Source organism: Elephas maximus, chromosome 15 (assembly GCF_024166365.1).
Source record: "Elephas maximus indicus isolate mEleMax1 chromosome 15, mEleMax1 primary haplotype, whole genome shotgun sequence".
In the NCBI taxonomy this organism is placed as follows: domain Eukaryota; kingdom Metazoa; phylum Chordata; class Mammalia; order Proboscidea; family Elephantidae; genus Elephas; species Elephas maximus.
Genome location: NC_064833.1, coordinates 84,385,184 through 84,395,413, shown reverse-complemented (window position 1 = coordinate 84,395,413; position 10,230 = coordinate 84,385,184).

Genomic DNA, 10,230 nt, shown 5'->3' with positions numbered 1-10,230 from the left:
TTCCTCAGCACCATTTATTGAAGAGACTTTTCTTTCCCCATGGCAAAGTGATGGGGCACTATTTTCTTCATTAGGTTACAAAAATTTGTGACTTTTACCTTGCTGGATTCTCTCTATTGCTTTCTCATATTGAACACTTTAATGAAACAAGCTGCCGTGTTGGAAAGGCCCATGTGGCAAGGACGTCATGGCAGCTTCTGTCCAATAGCGAAGAAGACCAGAGGTCCTCAGTCCAACAGATCGTGAGGAAGTGAATCTTGCCAACAAGCATGTGAGTAAGATTGAATGTGGATCCTTCTCCAGTTGAGCCTTCAGATGAGATCATAACCACAGCCAACACTTTACAGTTGTGCGAGAGACCCGGAGACAGAAGACTCATATTCTTCACATTCAATCGCTTGACCCACAGAAACCGTGAAATAATAAATGTGTGTTTTTTTAAGCTGTTAATTTTGGGGACGACTTGTTTCACAACAATAAATACTAACACAGTTTATATTTGGTATTCTGAAATAAAAAATAATTGGCATGTTTCTATATTATTTTAGTCAATAGTGGAAACTTGTAGGTTTGATCCTCTTTGGATCACCAAACTTTTAATTTTGTGACATTTTTGCTGACTCTCCCTGAAGCGTCTTCGTTCATTCTCCCTAAACTTTCAACTACTCTTTCCTTAAGTGCAGGACTGGATGGATGAAGTTTAATTCTTTTGTACGTTAGGTCACAATGAGTTGGAGCTGACATGACAGCAACCAACAACAGCAACACTTGCCAAAAAATATTTATTGAATATTTTTTCAAATTCAGGAAACGACTCCAAATCATGTGGTGTTAATTAGAATATTCTTTCCTGAAATGAAAGGCTTTACACATAAATACAGTTTTACATCTGGTTGTGGGTGTGGAGTAGAGTAAGAACTATAATATGTTGCTGTTGTTGGTGGGTGCCATAGAGTTGATTCCAACTCATAGCAACCCCATGTGACAGAGTAGAACTGCTTTATAGGTTTTTACTGGCTGTAATCTTTACAGAAGCAGGTCGCTAGGTCTTTCTCCCATGGGGCTGCTGGGTGGGTTTGAACTGCCAACTTTTCTGTAAGCATCTGAGCCTTTAACCATTGCATTACCAGGGCTCCGAAAGACCTCTAATACAGACATCACAAGATAGCATTGGAAAAGTAAACCGCCAATAAGCAAACCAAAGCCATGCGTTACTTTGTGTGTCTGTGTGTTTCTGTCGTGTTTCATTTATTTTTTTCCCCGGGGTATCTACGATTGAAAGTTAGAAAGGAAGTGTTGGGGTGAAGGAAGGGGATCTAAATCATTTCAAGTGGAGATGAGGCAAGGAGTTTGATTTTCATTTTCAAAGAAAAAAATAATTGAAATATAAGGATCTATTTTTAAATTCTTGCACTGCCTCTTACTCTCTAAGGCAGGGTATTGCACACTGTATATACTGTTTTAAAAGTCATGTAAAAAATAATTGCCTTTCTCTAGAATTTCACCAGAGTGTAATGCAGCTCCACGACTTTTTTTTTCCTATTAAATGAAGGCATCTGTGGCACTGATGGGCCCTTTCCAATCTCAACCTTCCAGCATTTATGACGTTGACATTTCTTACAGCAACTTGGAAAGTGTTCTTATACCAGAAATGTTGTATCCCCTTAGGAAGCACCATTTCTGAGTGTGTTCTCTAGGTTGGAAAAAGTTTGGTCTATACACTGTTCATTCCACATGAGCACTGGTGCCTTGAAAGCAAGAACAGTGCATGTTTAGGGGCTAAGTTGTTGCTCCTCCTTCAGACTAAATCTCAAAGTTTCTTTCAAGAGGTACAAATTGTTCTGGCTGCATGATCTTGGAAATCTTTTGTGCCTGATATATTTTTAATTTTTCCTTTATATATCCCAATGTAATTTACAACCTTGTACATGACAGTTGATAGTTTTTTTTAAAAGAAAAAAACAAAACATTGCTGATGAAATTTCCTGTACAATGTGTAAAACAAACCACGAGTCTCTGTAAATTTGTGAATGTGTACATTTAAAACAGAATGGGGATTAGAAAATGTGGTTATTGTATTTATTTTTTCTCGCTCAGCTATATTGGGACTATCTTCTGATTAATACCAATAGGATCCTGGTTATTTAAAGAGAAAACATGCAGAATATCACTTAGCATGAAGGTCTCTATGTGATAGGGTAAATAAGCAAATCTGATTTCTAGAGAAAGAGAGAAAGGTGTTCATGTTTAATCAATGACAATTATGGAGGGCACAGTTCTGGACAAACAAGTATATATGGTAATAGACTAATATCTTTGTTGTTCAACCTCAATGATATGTTTTAGCACTCAACTGGCACCTATTCAACGTATGATTTGAGCCTGAAAGAGTATAAATTTACATCTAGTTGCCTTAGTTAACACAATGCCTTTGATGCTTTGCTTCAGTTCCTACGTAGCCTTCTACATAGGAATATTACTGCATTTATTCCACTTGCCAAGTGAAATGCCAGGAAGCTAAGAGTTATTAGAGCATTCTGATTGAAATTTTAAAACTAATTAGAATGTGTGTTCCTATTTAGGAGCTGCGGAACTAAACAGTCTGAAGCAAAAATAAATCACTGTATTTATACTGTAACTGTCATATATTCTTAAAATTAAATTGAAACATGAGACTTTTGATTTACAACGTAACTGAAAATATGTACCAAAGCACTTAAAACTTCTTTACGAAGTTGTGAAGATATTTTTGAAGCTAAATACAAATAAAATCTGCTTTTCCTGGGATATACTAACAAGTAAAATAGCAAGCAGTAAAAATTTAACAACATTATATGGAAAATATGGCAACACTGGCCAATATCAGCAGTTTCATTCACAAGAATTGCATGGGATTAAACTTTTGCAAAGAAAAACTTGGCAGGCAAAGTTGTCAAACTCTTCCCAGAATTCGACTGACAAAGAAAACACACACACACACCCACTGAGTCAAGAAAATTCTAGTATCAGTGGGCTATCCCCATACCTAAAATTGCAAAGATACAAGAGCCAAAAACCACTATTTGAGAATCTGTGATTATTTAAGCATATGCTAAAATATATTTTTAAAAATGATTGTATTTTACAACATAGTTTTCCCCTGGGAATTTCTTAGTTTGCAGATGCTCAACATTTGAGTAAAAGAGAAACCAAACCCCAAAATATGAGATATCACTGAACCTTTCCACACATAATATCTGAAGTTACTTGGGAAAAGATGCTTGAGCCTCTGCCTCAAAGCCACAGCCACCATCCGTCTATCGGGAAACCAACTATGGGCAGTGTCATTTCCTTTTGTATGTGTTCTAAGAAACATTCATTCAATCCATTCAGCAAATATATACTGAATGTGTAGTCTGTTGCAGGGACTATTCATTGAAGGAATCCTTAAAAATTCCTGACCTTGTGGAGCCCACACCAGAGTGGGAAGAGGGGGAGCAATATCTTTAAAGCTCAGTTGACATTAGCCATAGGCTTTCCAAACTGGCAGTTCGTTCATTCACCAAGGACATGCCAGACCTTGGAGTTACAGTTGGACTCTCCAATGGGTGAGGTAGACAATATGCAAGTGAAAAAGGAATATAATTAAGTAAAGGAGGCCCCCCCCCATATTTTGAAAATGGTGCAACCGCAGAGCTTTTTCATCACTACCCATATTCTTCAGTAGGAGTAGTGGTGGCTCAGTTGTACAATTCCCACCTACCATGCAGGAGACCCAGGCTCAATTTCCAGTCAATGCATCTCACATATAGCCCCCACCCATCTGGAGGCTTGGGTGTTGCTGTGGTGCTGATGTAAGCTGGGGCAGACTCAACAACAGCTATCAACATGTCCCAATAAGTATGTGAATTTCCATATTGTGCAGGAAAAGTGACATAAAGTCAGCTTGGGTAGCTCATAACATGGTATTTTGTCTTTAAAGAGGGTTTTGAGTTGTAAGTGAAATGCTTTTTAAAAGCAGGATTGTGGCATCACCGAAAAAACCAAAACCAAATCCATTGCCATTGAGTCGATTCTGACTCATAGCTACCCTATCAGACAGAGTAGAACTATCCCACAGGGTTTCCAAGGAGCGCCTGGTGGATTTGAACTGCCAGCCTTTGCTTAGCAGCTGTAACTCTTGACCAGTACACCACCAGGGTCACAGATCAATTGCCTGGGAAATCTGAAGGGCAAGAGTTGGCCTAAGTGGCCGCTGGTCAAGGAAACAAGGAGATGTGGCCATGGGGTCACCTGTACTCCTAGAGCTGTTGTGGTCAAGTGAGAGTTTTTTGGGTGGACAGGAAGACTCCTGGAAGGTTGAACAGATCTCTGGAGAAGCTGAAGGCATCATAGGATGTCTGACGACTGAGGGAAGCCGAGAAAGGAAATGGGGGAACATGAGTAACCCATCTAGAGAAGTGCAAGTAAGAGATTTCAGGAATGGGAGAGCCTTGAAGAGCCCAGCACAATGTCAGAGTGTCAGCAGGCAGGACAGCCCTGTAACTTTTCAGTCAGAACTAGTCTTTAACACCGTCTCCTCCCTTCCTACCCTCAAACCTCAAAATGTAGTAATGAAGGAAGGGAGAAAATAGAGAGGATCAGTGAGGAAAGAGAGCAAGTTGGCTGTACTCCCTTCCCTGAGTGTTGGCCACCCCATCTCCAGGAGGTCCAAACTCAGGGGATGGGTGTGTGTTTGGGGGGGTAGAGGCTTCAAGAATAAACCAAGGTCAAAGTTTTGACTGTTACCAGGCACTAGACATTTTAATTACTGACTAAACGATCTTAATGTATTTTTTGAGAAATGGGTCTTTTCTCTTCCATTCTCCTGAATATGTATCAACTCCCAGCACATCCGCAATCAACACACATGGAAGCAGCAGTCAAGAAATCAAAAGACACATTACATTGGGCAAATCTGCTGCAAAGGACCTTTTTAAGGTGTTGAAAAGCAAAGCTATCACCTTGAAGCCTAAGGTGTGCCTCACCCAAGCCATGATATTTTCAATCACATCATATGCATGTGAAAGCTGGACAATGAATAAGGAAGACTGAAGAAGACTTGATACCTTTGAATTGTGGTTTTGGCAAAGAATACTGAATATACTATGGACTGCCAAAAGAATGAACAAATCTGTCTTGGAAGAAGAACGACTAGACTGCTCCTTAGAAGCAAGGATGGCGAGACTGTGTCTTATATATTTTGGTCATGTCGACAGGAGGGATGAGTCCCTGGAGAAGGACTTCATGCTTGGTAAAGCACAGGGTCAGTGGAAAAGAGGAAGACCCTCAATGAGATGAATTGACAAAGTGGCTGCAACAATGGGCTCAAGCATAACAATGATTGTAAGGATGGCGCAGGACCTGGCAGTGTTTCATTCCGTTGTGCATAGGTTTGCTATGAGTCAGAACCGACTCGACGGCATCTAACAACAATAACCCAGCATACCATGGACTTTCTGACTTTATTCCCAATAGGTAGTAGCAGTCAGGTTATCTCAGTTCACATATTTCTCCTAGAAAGAAAGTGATATAGCTGCTGTCATTGCTACATTTGGCTAAACGATGCCCGAGTGGTCTGAAACAGTGACTGCGCCTTTGGAAATACCCAGTTTATACTCTGGCTGATGGTGGCTGTGTGCACATTCGGTTAGGAGCTGAACTGCTAATACGTGAATTCCGTATGTCTTCATGATTGATACTAATCATTTTAGCAAAACTGATCATATGGTAAACTGTATTGATCTAAAGGCGACCAGAAGAAAGATCTCGCAGGACCAAGTTTCCAGCATTTTCTCTACGTGGACATTGCCTGACCTTACTTCCATAAAGCTCAAAAAAGGCCATGGTGCACTTTCAGACCACAGTTATCTGTAAACATTCCAATAAGCATCATGCTTTAGGATACGCTATTTACATAAATTAAAGGATCAGTGTGAAGGTAGGACACTATGATTTCGTTGAAGCTGTGCTCTTGTGACTGACACATCTGTGTTTAAGTACCCCTGAGGTCTCATGGAGAATCCCAAATGAAGAATGTGGAGATATACCTTGGAGAGAATTGCCAGTGAAGCTCACTCACAGATTCCCAGATCTCCTGGCAAAGTACAACATGACTTTGAGTTGACCTTGAGATTTATGATCTGGGAAAAATAGTCATTACACCAGGCACAGCTTGTGCAATGCCTACATAGCGAACGGTACCCAGAAATGCACTGGAAATGGAAAGAAATGAAAATATCCAATTTAGTTTTAATTCCAAAGTGGACTGTCATTTTGTGAGGTAGTCACAAAGTTCAATGCCAAATCTAAGGGAAGTGGACAATGTTTGTGATCTTTTAAGTGTACTTAAAACGTGGACTAGAAACAGGCTGATTATGGCGAACAGCTGGTAAGCGTGATGCTAGTACACTCGCCTTCACTGCTCTGTGATTGTAAACTATGAATTGTTCCCTCTTTTCCTGTGTTCTGTGGGGCAGAGAGGAGCAAGCTCATGCTTATCTAGTACATGAATGAGACACCACGCCCTTTTATTGGCAGCATATCTAAATTGAAAGGCAGTTTACACGCATTACATAAAGTGTCATAAGATTTCAGCTGGACCCAGGGGAGCACAAGTTAATCTTTATCACAGGAGTTCACAGCAAATGCCCAGGCTACTATATATTTTAAGGAGCCCTGGTGATGCAGTGGTTAAGCACTTAGACGCTAACCAAGAGGTTGGTGTTTCGAACCCAACAGTTGCTCTGTGGGAGAAAGATGTGGCAGTCTGTTTCCGTAAAGATTGTTGTTATTGTTACGTGTCTACGAGTTGGTTCTGACTCATAGCGGCCTTGTGCACAACAGGATGAAACACTGTCTGGTCCTGCACCATCCTCATGATCGTTTCTATGCATGAGCCCATTGTCACAGCCACTGAGTCAATCCACCTCATTCAGGGTCTTCCTCTTTTTCACTGACCCTCTACTTTACCAAGCATGATGCCCTTCTCCAGGGACCGGTCCCTGCAGCCTTGGAAATCCTGTGGGGCAGTTCTGCCCTGTCCTGCAGAGTTGCTATGAGTCAGAATCAACTCAATGACAAGGGGTTTGGTTTGGGTTTTTATCATACAGTTCATTATTTGGTTAGTATGGATTTATTCTACATTATCTCATAATGCATATGAAAATTTGGTAAGTAAATGATCATGATTACATACAATCATGGAGCTTTATGGTTGTCTATATAACACAAATAATACATACTCCATATGTGAGCAAACTCTGCCAGCTGAAGCTGCCTCCCCCACAGTCCCAGTACAGGGATAGCATGGTCGTTATTTACCCAGAGTAGCAATTGACTCAACCAACAGTGTGTACCTAATGCATGGACAGTCATCTATGATTGGTGATGTGGCCCAGAAAGAAGAGTTGAGCTGGATCAGTGCAGATTTACTTTTTCTGACATTACAACTAGAACTGGGAAACAAATCTGACAGGTGGAAGCCGAGAGAGACAGAGAGTCATGGAAAGGCAGAGAGAAGCCAAGTCAGCCCATGCTGAAAATCTAGGGTGCGGATCCATGAGTTCCTCCTATTCAGGCCTCTACTAAAACACACACACACAAAAATTGCTCTTGAGTTGATTCCTACTTATGGCGACCCTGCATGTGTCAGAGTAGAACTATGCTCATAGGGTTTTCAATGGCTGATTTTGGGGAGGTAGATTGCCAGTCCTTTCTTCCAAAGTACCTCTGGGTGGACTTGAACCTCCAACCTTTTGATTAGCAGCTGAGCATGTTGGCATCACCCAGGGACTCCTCAGGTCTCCAGGGGCATTTTATGTCCAGGAGTTTCTTGTTTTCCACCTTTCTTATGGCTCAGCCCCGTCCTTGTATTCTTAAGACGTTTCTAAAGATCTTGGAGGAACTATTAGGAGAGAGTTTCCACCACAAAGCTAAGGGTAGAAAGTTATGGAAACAACTTTGATATTTGCCATTTGCACACTTGCAGAACTGCAGTTCTGTGTGAAGGAACCTGAGACTATCTGATCTAACATTTTCAAATTTAGGTCTACAAGCCTGGCTTCCCAAGAATCTATCCATAAAAGACAGATTGCCAAAACCCATCTTTCTAGATTCAGCACCTAGGTGGCTCCTAAACCAAACCAAACCAAACCAAACCCAGTGCCGTCGATTCGATTCCGACTCATAGGTGGCTCCTAGGACTATCTTTTTAGATAAACCAAAAGGGGGGGAAAAGAAACAAAAAACAACAAACCCACTGCCAGTGAGTCATTCCAACTAATAGCTCCAGGCAATTCAGTCATCTTTGTGTCCTGACACTGACGACTCTCTCAATTTGCAAACAAGAAGACAGACACAGTATCTTAAATTGTCAAGCCCTGAGCAGCACAATTAACATGTGGCAGAACCTGAATGGGACTAGCATTTTCTTGTTTCTAGTGCTTTTTCCAATCCATCAACTTGTTTTTGTTATGGATATTTGGAATACTTATTAGCAGAATAGACTTACATAGTGCTAAAGGACTAGTTGATTAGAACTTTCTTGTATCATTACTATATTTTTTTTCTAGTCCACTACGTTCCTGTTGTTGGGTGCCATCAAGTTGATTTTCCCCTTATTGCGATCTCACGTGACAGAGTTAAACTGCCCCATACAGTTTTCTAGGCTGTGATCTATGGGAGCAGGTCATCAGGTCTTTTGTCCTAGAGAGCTACTAGGCAGGTTCTAATGGCCAACCTTTCCGTTAGCGGCCAAATGTTTAACTGCTGCACCGCCAGGGCTCCTTACTATTATCCTACTCATCATCAAAGCTGAAAGTAAATGAAAAATCCAGGAGATACATTATTTCACATTAATACTAAAAATAAATGTACTATTGCCCTCAGTAAAGTTGATTTATGACACTGCGAAGACATAGAGAAGGATCTAGAATAGACTTAGAATGTGCCATGAATGTTGAATTATATGGTAGATTTATTTAAACATTCTAGATTTTAAAATACATCTGTAAAGAGAATATTGCTAATTGAATGTAAAGCTAATTATCAGACATCAATATTGTTATGAAATGGGCCAAAACCAAAGTTAAGCTATAAAGTTATTTTAAAAGCATAGTAAAATATTTATGATGGGAATATTCTTTACTGAGCTAGGATTTTCCCTTGCCAGCTAGATTTAAATGATTCAAATAGATGTAGTTTGGTTTCTGCTTTCCAGAGAACCTTGTCATGGGCTTATTGAAGCTTGGAGAAGAATGCAAGCTCAAATATAATTGTAAAAGTTTAAGATTGGCACGAGAAAGAAAAAGTATTGGTGTATCCATTGGAATTCTCTCTTACTGTACTTTGGGTACTCATCAAATAGTTTTTGCATATTCATTAGAAAGAGTTGCAAGTAAAGTAAATGGAAATAAAAATAAGCAAAATGCAGTAAAATTGTACCCAGCATCAGCTCTAACTTTGGTTGAGACGAGAGAATAATTAGTCCCAGTCCATAATTTCTGCAGAATGTGCATTCCGTTATACTTCCACACAAAGGTGGAAGTGTTGTAGAGAATACTTCAAGTTTTCTCTCCATCCCACTTACCAGTTCTTCAAGGACAACGGAGTGATTGCCTGGCTGGTTAGAGATTGATATTTACAGGGCAACATTTTTTTTCAATGGGTAGTTCATTACATGGAAAAGGAATGAAGGCAAGGGTCTCTCTAGTTCCACAGAACCATTCCTACTGGAACTTGGTGATGGAGTAACTTTTATCCCGGACTATCAGTGGCAAGTGACAAGCTCTTGTGTGTGGGACCGTACACAGTGCCAAGGGTCTGAAACTCACATACTAACTCAGGGAGATAGCCAAGTTTGAAGGAGCACAGACTCTGTTTTGGCAATGTTCTAAGTTTATTACAAAAATAAAATGATTTAATCCTCAACAATAACCCTATTATTACCTCTGTTTTACAGGTGAAGAAACTGAGGCACAGATAAAGAAACTAAGCCAAAGTGACTTGACCAAGGTTTTAGAGTTAGAGGATTGCCAAAGTGGGTATTGATACTAGGGAGTGGGGGACTTCTGGAAAGGCAGTGCGGGAGCTCCGTGACCACTCTCCCCAGAGAGACATTTTAAGCTGGTCTAAATTAGTAAAGGCAATTATTGCAAATCTCTAGAGTTTGATCCAAGGACTTACAACAAATCGTTGTTGTTCATTGCTGTT